The sequence below is a fragment of the Schistocerca cancellata genome, unplaced genomic scaffold, assembly GCF_023864275.1.
Source record: "Schistocerca cancellata isolate TAMUIC-IGC-003103 unplaced genomic scaffold, iqSchCanc2.1 HiC_scaffold_256, whole genome shotgun sequence".
Classification (NCBI taxonomy): domain Eukaryota; kingdom Metazoa; phylum Arthropoda; class Insecta; order Orthoptera; family Acrididae; genus Schistocerca; species Schistocerca cancellata.
This window is the reverse complement of record NW_026046278.1, coordinates 1-12,673: the sequence shown is the minus strand read 5'-3', so window position 1 is coordinate 12,673 and position 12,673 is coordinate 1. Positions and strand designations below refer to the sequence as shown.

The following is a 12,673-nucleotide window of genomic DNA, read 5'->3' as shown; positions in this document are numbered from 1 at the left end:
AAAGTGCGACACGGAAAGCGAGTGGACCGGGTGTAAACGCCGAGAAGAATGTGCCCGTCCGGTGTGGTCTAGTGGCTAGGATACCTGGCTCTCACCCAGGAGGCCCGGGTTCGATTCCCGGTACCGGAACGGAATTTTTTCGGAAGAAATCACGACAAGTTTTGACCCTGGGAAAGGCTGTTTTACGTCCTCCTCGCGTTATAGCTACTGGTTCTTAAACGTCAGCTGAAGACAGTCGAGAGAAACGGGCACGCAATGAAATTACTACGAGCAGCGGAATAAAGGGAGAAGAGACGCTGGTCCACTGTTGGACTGCTACCATAGAAATGTTACATGGCAATACGCAGAGCAATTCCCGCGAAGCGATGGAAGACTGTCTGCACCGAGGCCCGTTAGCTCAGTTGGTTAGAGCGTCGTGCTAATAACGCAAAGGTCGTGGGTTCGATCCCCCCACTGGCCACTACGATTTCACTTTTTCAAAAAGGCAACGCCGATTTCGGCGGGGAAGTATGGTGACAAAGAAATCGTCACATTGTGTGGGAGCTGATAGGGAACCAGAACGCGACTTGTCGGGACGCGCTAAAACACTTCACTGGTCACAGCACGGTGAACACACAGTTTCTCGTCCGATCACCGCTACTGCGCGAAGCTGGGCGTTGTCAGTGCTTGGGCGGGTGACCGCCTGCGAACACACGCCACTGCCGATAGTTTCAATTCGTATTTCTCTTTCCTCTTCGGTATCGGAGCTGCAGCGCTATTCGGTCAAGGGCACTGGCGCCACATTTTGCCTCTCCGTATGCCAGGTCGCGCCGTGCGGCCACAGTGAAATGAAGGAGCGTGTTGAAATATTTTCAACAAAGAAAAAAAAAATCTACTAGTAATAAAACTGAATTTGTCTGACAGAACATGTAAAATCAGACAATACATGATAACAGGCAGCAGGTATTTACTTGAGGCATAAGTAATGTGGTGCCCGCCCGCCTCGCCATACCTCTCTCAGTCGTTTTGCGTGCTTGTCCTTTTTATATAGGCCGATTGGAGAGCGTCAGCTCTCGCGTCAGCTGAGCAAAGTCGAGACAAGTCGAGACTGAAGGGGAATCGACGCACACGCTATAGGGTGGCCTGCAGCGAGTAAGATGGGGAAAGAAACATTAATTGAAGGACGCGTGGCAAAAGTACTCATACGCAAAAGTAAAAGCCGGCTGCGGTGGCCGGGAATCGAACCCGGATCAACTGCTTGGAAGGCAACTATGCTGACCATTACACCACCACCGCACGGTTTCCGCCCGCGCACGCCGCGCTGTGTCTGCTTCCCGCCTGTCGGCGGCGGCTCAAGGTGGTCGTAGCTGTAGGCGCATTACGTGGTAGGCGAGCGCATCCAGACAGCGTCTCTACGCACATTTCGCGTCCTTTGGCAAGAGTCGTCGCGTGCGTGCGCCACAAGAGTACTTAGGCGATCGCGTTCGGGCGTCATTTTTAAGCAGCAGTGCAGTGCAGGATTCAGCGTCTGTAGCATTCTCTCGAGAGGATGCGACGGCGCTGGACGGCAGTCCCACTTTCCCCGCAGACGTCTGCCACGGAAAGCACCAGGAAGCTGAGCATCGGTGGTTCAGTGGTAGAATGCTCGCCTGCCACGCGGGCGGCCCGGGTTCGATTCCCGGCCGATGCATCATTTTGTTTTTTCTCCGATAGTGGTGCTGCGTGTCTTTCGCACTCGAACTGCGTGAGCCATAAGAATGAACCGCGGTATTTCCGTGTGGAAATAACCAAACATGCAGCGCGCACGACTGCTCGTTTGGACTCTTGTGTGCTATTGTACATACTGGCGTCGGCCTAGCATCGCAAGTTGCCTGTCGCGCCGGGAATGCACGTGTAGCAACAGAAAAAAATGAGCCAGGAAGTGCAGACTCTCTACCAGTGGTATTTGGTACTTACCGAGATTCCAGAAGACGTGGCGATCACTTGTCTCGGTAGCGCAGTAGGCAGCGCGTAAGTCTCATAATCTTAAGGTCGTGAGTTCGATCCTCACCCGGGGCATTTAATTTACTTTCGTCCACAGCTAAATTGACGCCTCTGGGGTTTGCGAAGGAGCGTAACACTTTGTACTTTGTTATCCACAAGGCTTCACCGACTCAGCGTGATAATGTTTACTTCCCGTCATTACTACCTGCAGTTCTTATGTAAAATTTTCAAGGAAAAAAGTACTAGTAATAAAACTGAATTTCGTACGATATAACGTGTAAAGTCACACAATGTATGACCTGCTGTATGATGACAGGCAGCAGGTCTTTACTTGCGAAATAAGTAAATAAATATTACTACTTACAGCTTTGCTTTTCCTCCTACCCCTGTAACAACGAGGCATAAAGCAATGGCTTGTGACTTTTGACATGCGCGCCTCGCCATGGGCGCGCGAAAAGGTGCTCGCAAACAGGGAAAGTGCGACACGGAAAGCGAGTGGACCGGGTGTAAACGCCGAGAAGAATGTGCCCGTCCGGTGTGGTCTAGTGGCTAGGATACCTGGCTCTCACCCAGGAGGCCCGGGTTCGATTCCCGGTACCGGAACGGAATTTTTTCGGAAGAAATCACGACAAGTTTTGACCCTGGGAAAGGCTGTTTTACGTCCTCCTCGCGTTATAGCTACTGGTTCTTAAACGTCAGCTGAAGACAGTCGAGAGAAACGGGCACGCAATGAAATTACTACGAGCAGCGGAATAAAGGGAGAAGAGACGCTGGTCCACTGTTGGACTGCTACCATAGAAATGTTACATGGCAATACGCAGAGCAATTCCCGCGAAGCGATGGAAGACTGTCTGCACCGAGGCCCGTTAGCTCAGTTGGTTAGAGCGTCGTGCTAATAACGCAAAGGTCGTGGGTTCGATCCCCCCACTGGCCACTACGATTTCACTTTTTCAAAAAGGCAACGCCGATTTCGGCGGGGAAGTATGGTGACAAAGAAATCGTCACATTGTGTGGGAGCTGATAGGGGACCAGAACGCGACTTGTCGGGACGCGCTAAAACACTTCACTGGTCACAGCACGGTGAACACACAGTTTCTCGTCCGATCACCGCTACTGCGCGAAGCTGGGCGTTGTCAGTGCTTGGGCGGGTGACCGCCTGCGAACACACGCCACTGCCGATAGTTTCAATTCGTATTTCTCTTTCCTCTTCGGTATCGGAGCTGCAGCGCTATTCGGTCAAGGGCACTGGCGCCACATTTTGCCTCTCCGTATGCCAGGTCGCGCCGTGCGGCCACAGTGAAATGAAGGAGCGTGTTGAAATATTTTCAACAAAGAAAAAAAAAATCTACTAGTAATAAAACTGAATTTGTCTGACAGAACATGTAAAATCAGACAATACATGATAACAGGCAGCAGGTATTTACTTGAGGCATAAGTAATGTGGTGCCCGCCCGCCTCGCCATACCTCTCTCAGTCGTTTTGCGTGCTTGTCCTTTTTATATAGGCCGATTGGAGAGCGTCAGCTCTCGCGTCAGCTGAGCAAAGTCGAGACAAGTCGAGACTGAAGGGGAATCGACGCACACGCTATAGGGTGGCCTGCAGCGAGTAAGATGGGGAAAGAAACATTAATTGAAGGACGCGTGGCAAAAGTACTCATACGCAAAAGTAAAAGCCGGCTGCGGTGGCCGGGAATCGAACCCGGATCAACTGCTTGGAAGGCAACTATGCTGACCATTACACCACCACCGCACGGTTTCCGTCCGCGCACGCCGCGCTGTGTCTGCTTCCCGCCTGTCGGCGGCGGCTCAAGGTGGTCGTAGCTGTAGGCGCATTACGTGGTAGGCGAGCGCATCCAGACAGCGTCTCTACGCACATTTCGCGTCCTTTGGCAAGAGTCGTCGCGTGCGTGCGCCACAAGAGTACTTAGGCGATCGCGTTCGGGCGTCATTTTTAAGCAGCAGTGCAGTGCAGGATTCAGCGTCTGTAGCATTCTCTCGAGAGGATGCGACGGCGCTGGACGGCAGTCCCACTTTCCCCGCAGACGTCTGCCACGGAAAGCACCAGGAAGCTGAGCATCGGTGGTTCAGTGGTAGAATGCTCGCCTGCCACGCGGGCGGCCCGGGTTCGATTCCCGGCCGATGCATCATTTTGTTTTTTCTCCGATAGTGGTGCTGCGTGTCTTTCGCACTCGAACTGCGTGAGCCATAAGAATGAACCGCGGTATTTCCGTGTGGAAATAACCAAACATGCAGCGCGCACGACTGCTCGTTTGGACTCTTGTGTGCTATTGTACATACTGGCGTCGGCCTAGCATCGCAAGTTGCCTGTCGCGCCGGGAATGCACGTGTAGCAACAGAAAAAAATGAGCCAGGAAGTGCAGACTCTCTACCAGTGGTATTTGGTACTTACCGAGATTCCAGAAGACGTGGCGATCACTTGTCTCGGTAGCGCAGTAGGCAGCGCGTAAGTCTCATAATCTTAAGGTCGTGAGTTCGATCCTCACCCGGGGCATTTAATTTACTTTCGTCCACAGCTAAATTGACGCCTCTGGGGTTTGCGAAGGAGCGAAACACTTTGTACTTTGTTATCCACAAGGCTTCACCGACTCAGCGTGATAATGTTTACTTCCCGTCATTACTACCTGCAGTTCTTATGTAAAATTTTCAAGGAAAAAAGTACTAGTAATAAAACTGAATTTCGTACGATATAACGTGTAAAGTCACACAATGTATGACCTGCTGTATGATGACAGGCAGCAGGTCTTTACTTGCGAAATAAGTAAATAAATATTACTACTTACAGCTTTGCTTTTCCTCCTACCCCTGTAACAACGAGGCATAAAGCAATGGCTTGTGACTTTTGACATGCGCGCCTCGCCATGGGCGCGCGAAAAGGTGCTCGCAAACAGGGAAAGTGCGACACGGAAAGCGAGTGGACCGGGTGTAAACGCCGAGAAGAATGTGCCCGTCCGGTGTGGTCTAGTGGCTAGGATACCTGGCTCTCACCCAGGAGGCCCGGGTTCGATTCCCGGTACCGGAACGGAATTTTTTCGGAAGAAATCACGACAAGTTTTGACCCTGGGAAAGGCTGTTTTACGTCCTCCTCGCGTTATAGCTACTGGTTCTTAAACGTCAGCTGAAGACAGTCGAGAGAAACGGGCACGCAATGAAATTACTACGAGCAGCGGAATAAAGGGAGAAGAGACGCTGGTCCACTGTTGGACTGCTACCATAGAAATGTTACATGGCAATACGCAGAGCAATTCCCGCGAAGCGATGGAAGACTGTCTGCACCGAGGCCCGTTAGCTCAGTTGGTTAGAGCGTCGTGCTAATAACGCAAAGGTCGTGGGTTCGATCCCCCCACTGGCCACTACGATTTCACTTTTTCAAAAAGGCAACGCCGATTTCGGCGGGGAAGTATGGTGACAAAGAAATCGTCACATTGTGTGGGAGCTGATAGGGGACCAGAACGCGACTTGTCGGGACGCGCTAAAACACTTCACTGGTCACAGCACGGTGAACACACAGTTTCTCGTCCGATCACCGCTACTGCGCGAAGCTGGGCGTTGTCAGTGCTTGGGCGGGTGACCGCCTGCGAACACACGCCACTGCCGATAGTTTCAATTCGTATTTCTCTTTCCTCTTCGGTATCGGAGCTGCAGCGCTATTCGGTCAAGGGCACTGGCGCCACATTTTGCCTCTCCGTATGCCAGGTCGCGCCGTGCGGCCACAGTGAAATGAAGGAGCGTGTTGAAATATTTTCAACAAAGAAAAAAAAAATCTACTAGTAATAAAACTGAATTTGTCTGACAGAACATGTAAAATCAGACAATACATGATAACAGGCAGCAGGTATTTACTTGAGGCATAAGTAATGTGGTGCCCGCCCGCCTCGCCATACCTCTCTCAGTCGTTTTGCGTGCTTGTCCTTTTTATATAGGCCGATTGGAGAGCGTCAGCTCTCGCGTCAGCTGAGCAAAGTCGAGACAAGTCGAGACTGAAGGGGAATCGACGCACACGCTATAGGGTGGCCTGCAGCGAGTAAGATGGGGAAAGAAACATTAATTGAAGGACGCGTGGCAAAAGTACTCATACGCAAAAGTAAAAGCCGGCTGCGGTGGCCGGGAATCGAACCCGGATCAACTGCTTGGAAGGCAACTATGCTGACCATTACACCACCACCGCACGGTTTCCGCCCGCGCACGCCGCGCTGTGTCTGCTTCCCGCCTGTCGGCGGCGGCTCAAGGTGGTCGTAGCTGTAGGCGCATTACGTGGTAGGCGAGCGCATCCAGACAGCGTCTCTACGCACATTTCGCGTCCTTTGGCAAGAGTCGTCGCGTGCGTGCGCCACAAGAGTACTTAGGCGATCGCGTTCGGGCGTCATTTTTAAGCAGCAGTGCAGTGCAGGATTCAGCGTCTGTAGCATTCTCTCGAGAGGATGCGACGGCGCTGGACGGCAGTCCCACTTTCCCCGCAGACGTCTGCCACGGAAAGCACCAGGAAGCTGAGCATCGGTGGTTCAGTGGTAGAATGCTCGCCTGCCACGCGGGCGGCCCGGGTTCGATTCCCGGCCGATGCATCATTTTGTTTTTTCTCCGATAGTGGTGCTGCGTGTCTTTCGCACTCGAACTGCGTGAGCCATAAGAATGAACCGCGGTATTTCCGTGTGGAAATAACCAAACATGCAGCGCGCACGACTGCTCGTTTGGACTCTTGTGTGCTATTGTACATACTGGCGTCGGCCTAGCATCGCAAGTTGCCTGTCGCGCCGGGAATGCACGTGTAGCAACAGAAAAAAATGAGCCAGGAAGTGCAGACTCTCTACCAGTGGTATTTGGTACTTACCGAGATTCCAGAAGACGTGGCGATCACTTGTCTCGGTAGCGCAGTAGGCAGCGCGTAAGTCTCATAATCTTAAGGTCGTGAGTTCGATCCTCACCCGGGGCATTTAATTTACTTTCGTCCACAGCTAAATTGACGCCTCTGGGGTTTGCGAAGGAGCGAAACACTTTGTACTTTGTTATCCACAAGGCTTCACCGACTCAGCGTGATAATGTTTACTTCCCGTCATTACTACCTGCAGTTCTTATGTAAAATTTTCAAGGAAAAAAGTACTAGTAATAAAACTGAATTTCGTACGATATAACGTGTAAAGTCACACAATGTATGACCTGCTGTATGATGACAGGCAGCAGGTCTTTACTTGCGAAATAAGTAAATAAATATTACTACTTACAGCTTTGCTTTTCCTCCTACCCCTGTAACAACGAGGCATAAAGCAATGGCTTGTGACTTTTGACATGCGCGCCTCGCCATGGGCGCGCGAAAAGGTGCTCGCAAACAGGGAAAGTGCGACACGGAAAGCGAGTGGACCGGGTGTAAACGCCGAGAAGAATGTGCCCGTCCGGTGTGGTCTAGTGGCTAGGATACCTGGCTCTCACCCAGGAGGCCCGGGTTCGATTCCCGGTACCGGAACGGAATTTTTTCGGAAGAAATCACGACAAGTTTTGACCCTGGGAAAGGCTGTTTTACGTCCTCCTCGCGTTATAGCTACTGGTTCTTAAACGTCAGCTGAAGACAGTCGAGAGAAACGGGCACGCAATGAAATTACTACGAGCAGCGGAATAAAGGGAGAAGAGACGCTGGTCCACTGTTGGACTGCTACCATAGAAATGTTACATGGCAATACGCAGAGCAATTCCCGCGAAGCGATGGAAGACTGTCTGCACCGAGGCCCGTTAGCTCAGTTGGTTAGAGCGTCGTGCTAATAACGCAAAGGTCGTGGGTTCGATCCCCCCACTGGCCACTACGATTTCACTTTTTCAAAAAGGCAACGCCGATTTCGGCGGGGAAGTATGGTGACAAAGAAATCGTCACATTGTGTGGGAGCTGATAGGGGACCAGAACGCGACTTGTCGGGACGCGCTAAAACACTTCACTGGTCACAGCACGGTGAACACACAGTTTCTCGTCCGATCACCGCTACTGCGCGAAGCTGGGCGTTGTCAGTGCTTGGGCGGGTGACCGCCTGCGAACACACGCCACTGCCGATAGTTTCAATTCGTATTTCTCTTTCCTCTTCGGTATCGGAGCTGCAGCGCTATTCGGTCAAGGGCACTGGCGCCACATTTTGCCTCTCCGTATGCCAGGTCGCGCCGTGCGGCCACAGTGAAATGAAGGAGCGTGTTGAAATATTTTCAACAAAGAAAAAAAAAATCTACTAGTAATAAAACTGAATTTGTCTGACAGAACATGTAAAATCAGACAATACATGATAACAGGCAGCAGGTATTTACTTGAGGCATAAGTAATGTGGTGCCCGCCCGCCTCGCCATACCTCTCTCAGTCGTTTTGCGTGCTTGTCCTTTTTATATAGGCCGATTGGAGAGCGTCAGCTCTCGCGTCAGCTGAGCAAAGTCGAGACAAGTCGAGACTGAAGGGGAATCGACGCACACGCTATAGGGTGGCCTGCAGCGAGTAAGATGGGGAAAGAAACATTAATTGAAGGACGCGTGGCAAAAGTACTCATACGCAAAAGTAAAAGCCGGCTGCGGTGGCCGGGAATCGAACCCGGATCAACTGCTTGGAAGGCAACTATGCTGACCATTACACCACCACCGCACGGTTTCCGCCCGCGCACGCCGCGCTGTGTCTGCTTCCCGCCTGTCGGCGGCGGCTCAAGGTGGTCGTAGCTGTAGGCGCATTACGTGGTAGGCGAGCGCATCCAGACAGCGTCTCTACGCACATTTCGCGTCCTTTGGCAAGAGTCGTCGCGTGCGTGCGCCACAAGAGTACTTAGGCGATCGCGTTCGGGCGTCATTTTTAAGCAGCAGTGCAGTGCAGGATTCAGCGTCTGTAGCATTCTCTCGAGAGGATGCGACGGCGCTGGACGGCAGTCCCACTTTCCCCGCAGACGTCTGCCACGGAAAGCACCAGGAAGCTGAGCATCGGTGGTTCAGTGGTAGAATGCTCGCCTGCCACGCGGGCGGCCCGGGTTCGATTCCCGGCCGATGCATCATTTTGTTTTTTCTCCGATAGTGGTGCTGCGTGTCTTTCGCACTCGAACTGCGTGAGCCATAAGAATGAACCGCGGTATTTCCGTGTGGAAATAACCAAACATGCAGCGCGCACGACTGCTCGTTTGGACTCTTGTGTGCTATTGTACATACTGGCGTCGGCCTAGCATCGCAAGTTGCCTGTCGCGCCGGGAATGCACGTGTAGCAACAGAAAAAAATGAGCCAGGAAGTGCAGACTCTCTACCAGTGGTATTTGGTACTTACCGAGATTCCAGAAGACGTGGCGATCACTTGTCTCGGTAGCGCAGTAGGCAGCGCGTAAGTCTCATAATCTTAAGGTCGTGAGTTCGATCCTCACCCGGGGCATTTAATTTACTTTCGTCCACAGCTAAATTGACGCCTCTGGGGTTTGCGAAGGAGCGTAACACTTTGTACTTTGTTATCCACAAGGCTTCACCGACTCAGCGTGATAATGTTTACTTCCCGTCATTACTACCTGCAGTTCTTATGTAAAATTTTCAAGGAAAAAAGTACTAGTAATAAAACTGAATTTCGTACGATATAACGTGTAAAGTCACACAATGTATGACCTGCTGTATGATGACAGGCAGCAGGTCTTTACTTGCGAATAAGTAAATAAATATTACTACTTACAGCTTTGCTTTTCCTCCTACCCCTGTAACAACGAGGCATAAAGCAATGGCTTGTGACTTTTGACATGCGCGCCTCGCCATGGGCGCGCGAAAAGGTGCTCGCAAACAGGGAAAGTGCGACACGGAAAGCGAGTGGACCGGGTGTAAACGCCGAGAAGAATGTGCCCGTCCGGTGTGGTCTAGTGGCTAGGATACCTGGCTCTCACCCAGGAGGCCCGGGTTCGATTCCCGGTACCGGAACGGAATTTTTTCGGAAGAAATCACGACAAGTTTTGACCCTGGGAAAGGCTGTTTTACGTCCTCCTCGCGTTATAGCTACTGGTTCTTAAACGTCAGCTGAAGACAGTCGAGAGAAACGGGCACGCAATGAAATTACTACGAGCAGCGGAATAAAGGGAGAAGAGACGCTGGTCCACTGTTGGACTGCTACCATAGAAATGTTACATGGCAATACGCAGAGCAATTCCCGCGAAGCGATGGAAGACTGTCTGCACCGAGGCCCGTTAGCTCAGTTGGTTAGAGCGTCGTGCTAATAACGCAAAGGTCGTGGGTTCGATCCCCCCACTGGCCACTACGATTTCACTTTTTCAAAAAGGCAACGCCGATTTCGGCGGGGAAGTATGGTGACAAAGAAATCGTCACATTGTGTGGGAGCTGATAGGGGACCAGAACGCGACTTGTCGGGACGCGCTAAAACACTTCACTGGTCACAGCACGGTGAACACACAGTTTCTCGTCGATCACCGCTACTGCGCGAAGCTGGGCGTTGTCAGTGCTTGGGCGGGTGACCGCCTGCGAACACACGCCACTGCCGATAGTTTCAATTCGTATTTCTCTTTCCTCTTCGGTATCGGAGCTGCAGCGCTATTCGGTCAAGGGCACTGGCGCCACATTTTGCCTCTCCGTATGCCAGGTCGCGCCGTGCGGCCACAGTGAAATGAAGGAGCGTGTTGAAATATTTTCAACAAAGAAAAAAAAAATCTACTAGTAATAAAACTGAATTTGTCTGACAGAACATGTAAAATCAGACAATACATGATAACAGGCAGCAGGTATTTACTTGAGGCATAAGTAATGTGGTGCCCGCCCGCCTCGCCATACCTCTCTCAGTCGTTTTGCGTGCTTGTCCTTTTTATATAGGCCGATTGGAGAGCGTCAGCTCTCGCGTCAGCTGAGCAAAGTCGAGACAAGTCGAGACTGAAGGGGAATCGACGCACACGCTATAGGGTGGCCTGCAGCGAGTAAGATGGGGAAAGAAACATTAATTGAAGGACGCGTGGCAAAAGTACTCATACGCAAAAGTAAAAGCCGGCTGCGGTGGCCGGGAATCGAACCCGGATCAACTGCTTGGAAGGCAACTATGCTGACCATTACACCACCACCGCACGGTTTCCGCCCGCGCACGCCGCGCTGTGTCTGCTTCCCGCCTGTCGGCGGCGGCTCAAGGTGGTCGTAGCTGTAGGCGCATTACGTGGTAGGCGAGCGCATCCAGACAGCGTCTCTACGCACACATTTCGCGTCCTTTGGCAAGAGTCGTCGCGTGCGTGCGCCACAAGAGTACTTAGGCGATCGCGTTCGGGCGTCATTTTTAAGCAGCAGTGCAGTGCAGGATTCAGCGTCTGTAGCATTCTCTCGAGAGGATGCGACGGCGCTGGACGGCAGTCCCACTTTCCCCGCAGACGTCTGCCACGGAAAGCACCAGGAAGCTGAGCATCGGTGGTTCAGTGGTAGAATGCTCGCCTGCCACGCGGGCGGCCCGGGTTCGATTCCCGGCCGATGCATCATTTTGTTTTTTCTCCGATAGTGGTGCTGCGTGTCTTTCGCACTCGAACTGCGTGAGCCATAAGAATGAACCGCGGTATTTCCGTGTGGAAATAACCAAACATGCAGCGCGCACGACTGCTCGTTTGGACTCTTGTGTGCTATTGTACATACTGGCGTCGGCCTAGCATCGCAAGTTGCCTGTCGCGCCGGGGAATGCACGTGTAGCAACAGAAAAAAATGAGCCAGGAAGTGCAGACTCTCTACCAGTGGTATTTGGTACTTACCGAGATTCCAGAAGACGTGGCGATCACTTGTCTCGGTAGCGCAGTAGGCAGCGCGTAAGTCTCATAATCTTAAGGTCGTGAGTTCGATCCTCACCCGGGGCATTTAATTTACTTTCGTCCACAGCTAAATTGACGCCTCTGGGGTTTGCGAAGGAGCGTAACACTTTGTACTTTGTTATCCACAAGGCTTCACCGACTCAGCGTGATAATGTTTACTTCCCGTCATTACTACCTGCAGTTCTTATGTAAAATTTTCAAGGAAAAAAGTACTAGTAATAAAACTGAATTTCGTACGATATAACGTGTAAAGTCACACAATGTATGACCTGCTGTATGATGACAGGCAGCAGGTCTTTACTTGCGAAATAAGTAAATAAATATTACTACTTACAGCTTTGCTTTTCCTCCTACCCCTGTAACAACGAGGCATAAAGCAATGGCTTGTGACTTTTGACATGCGCGCCTCGCCATGGGCGCGCGAAAAGGTGCTCGCAAACAGGAAAGTGCGACACGGAAAGCGAGTGGACCGGGTGTAAACGCCGAGAAGAATGTGCCCGTCCGGTGTGGTCTAGTGGCTAGGATACCTGGCTCTCACCCAGGAGGCCCGGGTTCGATTCCCGGTACCGGAACGGAATTTTTTCGGAAGAAATCACGACAAGTTTTGACCCTGGGAAAGGCTGTTTTACGTCCTCCTCGCGTTATAGCTACTGGTTCTTAAACGTCAGCTGAAGACAGTCGAGAGAAACGGGCACGCAATGAAATTACTACGAGCAGCGGAATAAAGGGAGAAGAGACGCTGGTCCACTGTTGGACTGCTTGGTCCACTGTTGGACTGCTACCATAGAAATGTTACATGGCAATACGCAGAGCAATTCCCGCGAAGCGATGGAAGACTGTCTGCACCGAGGCCCGTTAGCTCAGTTGGTTAGAGCGTCGTGCTAATAACGCAAAGGTCGTGGGTTCGATCCCCCCACTGGCCACTACGATTTCACT

General features: G+C 51.8%; 27 non-coding genes across 27 annotated transcripts; 22 read left to right on the top strand and 5 right to left on the bottom strand.

The window, feature by feature from the left end:
* The first annotated feature begins 57 nt into the window (after positions 1 to 57).
* Trnae-cuc (transfer RNA glutamic acid (anticodon CUC)) lies at positions 58 to 129 on the top strand. Its single transcript has one exon. It is a non-coding gene; the product is annotated as a tRNA-Glu (tRNA).
* A 257-nt stretch (positions 130 to 386) lies between these two features.
* Trnai-aau (transfer RNA isoleucine (anticodon AAU)) lies at positions 387 to 460 on the top strand. The gene has a single exon. It is a non-coding gene; the product is annotated as a tRNA-Ile (tRNA).
* Positions 461 to 1,203: 743 nt separating this feature from the next.
* Positions 1,204 to 1,275, bottom strand: Trnag-ucc (transfer RNA glycine (anticodon UCC)). Its single transcript has one exon. It is a non-coding gene; the product is annotated as a tRNA-Gly (tRNA).
* A 323-nt stretch (positions 1,276 to 1,598) lies between these two features.
* On the top strand, positions 1,599 to 1,669 carry Trnag-gcc (transfer RNA glycine (anticodon GCC)). Its single transcript has one exon. It is a non-coding gene; the product is annotated as a tRNA-Gly (tRNA).
* Positions 1,670 to 1,964: 295 nt separating this feature from the next.
* On the top strand, positions 1,965 to 2,037 carry Trnam-cau (transfer RNA methionine (anticodon CAU)). The gene has a single exon. It is a non-coding gene; the product is annotated as a tRNA-Met (tRNA).
* A 456-nt stretch (positions 2,038 to 2,493) lies between these two features.
* On the top strand, positions 2,494 to 2,565 carry Trnae-cuc (transfer RNA glutamic acid (anticodon CUC)). Its single transcript has one exon. It is a non-coding gene; the product is annotated as a tRNA-Glu (tRNA).
* Positions 2,566 to 2,822: 257 nt separating this feature from the next.
* Positions 2,823 to 2,896, top strand: Trnai-aau (transfer RNA isoleucine (anticodon AAU)). Its single transcript has one exon. It is a non-coding gene; the product is annotated as a tRNA-Ile (tRNA).
* Positions 2,897 to 3,639: 743 nt separating this feature from the next.
* Trnag-ucc (transfer RNA glycine (anticodon UCC)) lies at positions 3,640 to 3,711 on the bottom strand. Its single transcript has one exon. It is a non-coding gene; the product is annotated as a tRNA-Gly (tRNA).
* Positions 3,712 to 4,034: 323 nt separating this feature from the next.
* On the top strand, positions 4,035 to 4,105 carry Trnag-gcc (transfer RNA glycine (anticodon GCC)). Its single transcript has one exon. It is a non-coding gene; the product is annotated as a tRNA-Gly (tRNA).
* A 295-nt stretch (positions 4,106 to 4,400) lies between these two features.
* On the top strand, positions 4,401 to 4,473 carry Trnam-cau (transfer RNA methionine (anticodon CAU)). The gene has a single exon. It is a non-coding gene; the product is annotated as a tRNA-Met (tRNA).
* Positions 4,474 to 4,929: 456 nt separating this feature from the next.
* On the top strand, positions 4,930 to 5,001 carry Trnae-cuc (transfer RNA glutamic acid (anticodon CUC)). Its single transcript has one exon. It is a non-coding gene; the product is annotated as a tRNA-Glu (tRNA).
* A 257-nt stretch (positions 5,002 to 5,258) lies between these two features.
* Positions 5,259 to 5,332, top strand: Trnai-aau (transfer RNA isoleucine (anticodon AAU)). Its single transcript has one exon. It is a non-coding gene; the product is annotated as a tRNA-Ile (tRNA).
* Positions 5,333 to 6,075: 743 nt separating this feature from the next.
* On the bottom strand, positions 6,076 to 6,147 carry Trnag-ucc (transfer RNA glycine (anticodon UCC)). The gene has a single exon. It is a non-coding gene; the product is annotated as a tRNA-Gly (tRNA).
* Positions 6,148 to 6,470: 323 nt separating this feature from the next.
* On the top strand, positions 6,471 to 6,541 carry Trnag-gcc (transfer RNA glycine (anticodon GCC)). The gene has a single exon. It is a non-coding gene; the product is annotated as a tRNA-Gly (tRNA).
* Positions 6,542 to 6,836: 295 nt separating this feature from the next.
* Trnam-cau (transfer RNA methionine (anticodon CAU)) lies at positions 6,837 to 6,909 on the top strand. Its single transcript has one exon. It is a non-coding gene; the product is annotated as a tRNA-Met (tRNA).
* Positions 6,910 to 7,365: 456 nt separating this feature from the next.
* On the top strand, positions 7,366 to 7,437 carry Trnae-cuc (transfer RNA glutamic acid (anticodon CUC)). Its single transcript has one exon. It is a non-coding gene; the product is annotated as a tRNA-Glu (tRNA).
* A 257-nt stretch (positions 7,438 to 7,694) lies between these two features.
* On the top strand, positions 7,695 to 7,768 carry Trnai-aau (transfer RNA isoleucine (anticodon AAU)). The gene has a single exon. It is a non-coding gene; the product is annotated as a tRNA-Ile (tRNA).
* A 743-nt stretch (positions 7,769 to 8,511) lies between these two features.
* Positions 8,512 to 8,583, bottom strand: Trnag-ucc (transfer RNA glycine (anticodon UCC)). Its single transcript has one exon. It is a non-coding gene; the product is annotated as a tRNA-Gly (tRNA).
* A 323-nt stretch (positions 8,584 to 8,906) lies between these two features.
* On the top strand, positions 8,907 to 8,977 carry Trnag-gcc (transfer RNA glycine (anticodon GCC)). Its single transcript has one exon. It is a non-coding gene; the product is annotated as a tRNA-Gly (tRNA).
* A 295-nt stretch (positions 8,978 to 9,272) lies between these two features.
* Positions 9,273 to 9,345, top strand: Trnam-cau (transfer RNA methionine (anticodon CAU)). Its single transcript has one exon. It is a non-coding gene; the product is annotated as a tRNA-Met (tRNA).
* A 455-nt stretch (positions 9,346 to 9,800) lies between these two features.
* On the top strand, positions 9,801 to 9,872 carry Trnae-cuc (transfer RNA glutamic acid (anticodon CUC)). Its single transcript has one exon. It is a non-coding gene; the product is annotated as a tRNA-Glu (tRNA).
* Positions 9,873 to 10,129: 257 nt separating this feature from the next.
* Trnai-aau (transfer RNA isoleucine (anticodon AAU)) lies at positions 10,130 to 10,203 on the top strand. The gene has a single exon. It is a non-coding gene; the product is annotated as a tRNA-Ile (tRNA).
* A 742-nt stretch (positions 10,204 to 10,945) lies between these two features.
* Trnag-ucc (transfer RNA glycine (anticodon UCC)) lies at positions 10,946 to 11,017 on the bottom strand. Its single transcript has one exon. It is a non-coding gene; the product is annotated as a tRNA-Gly (tRNA).
* A 325-nt stretch (positions 11,018 to 11,342) lies between these two features.
* Trnag-gcc (transfer RNA glycine (anticodon GCC)) lies at positions 11,343 to 11,413 on the top strand. Its single transcript has one exon. It is a non-coding gene; the product is annotated as a tRNA-Gly (tRNA).
* Positions 11,414 to 11,709: 296 nt separating this feature from the next.
* On the top strand, positions 11,710 to 11,782 carry Trnam-cau (transfer RNA methionine (anticodon CAU)). The gene has a single exon. It is a non-coding gene; the product is annotated as a tRNA-Met (tRNA).
* Positions 11,783 to 12,237: 455 nt separating this feature from the next.
* On the top strand, positions 12,238 to 12,309 carry Trnae-cuc (transfer RNA glutamic acid (anticodon CUC)). The gene has a single exon. It is a non-coding gene; the product is annotated as a tRNA-Glu (tRNA).
* Positions 12,310 to 12,586: 277 nt separating this feature from the next.
* On the top strand, positions 12,587 to 12,660 carry Trnai-aau (transfer RNA isoleucine (anticodon AAU)). Its single transcript has one exon. It is a non-coding gene; the product is annotated as a tRNA-Ile (tRNA).
* The last annotated feature ends 13 nt before the right edge of the window (positions 12,661 to 12,673 follow it).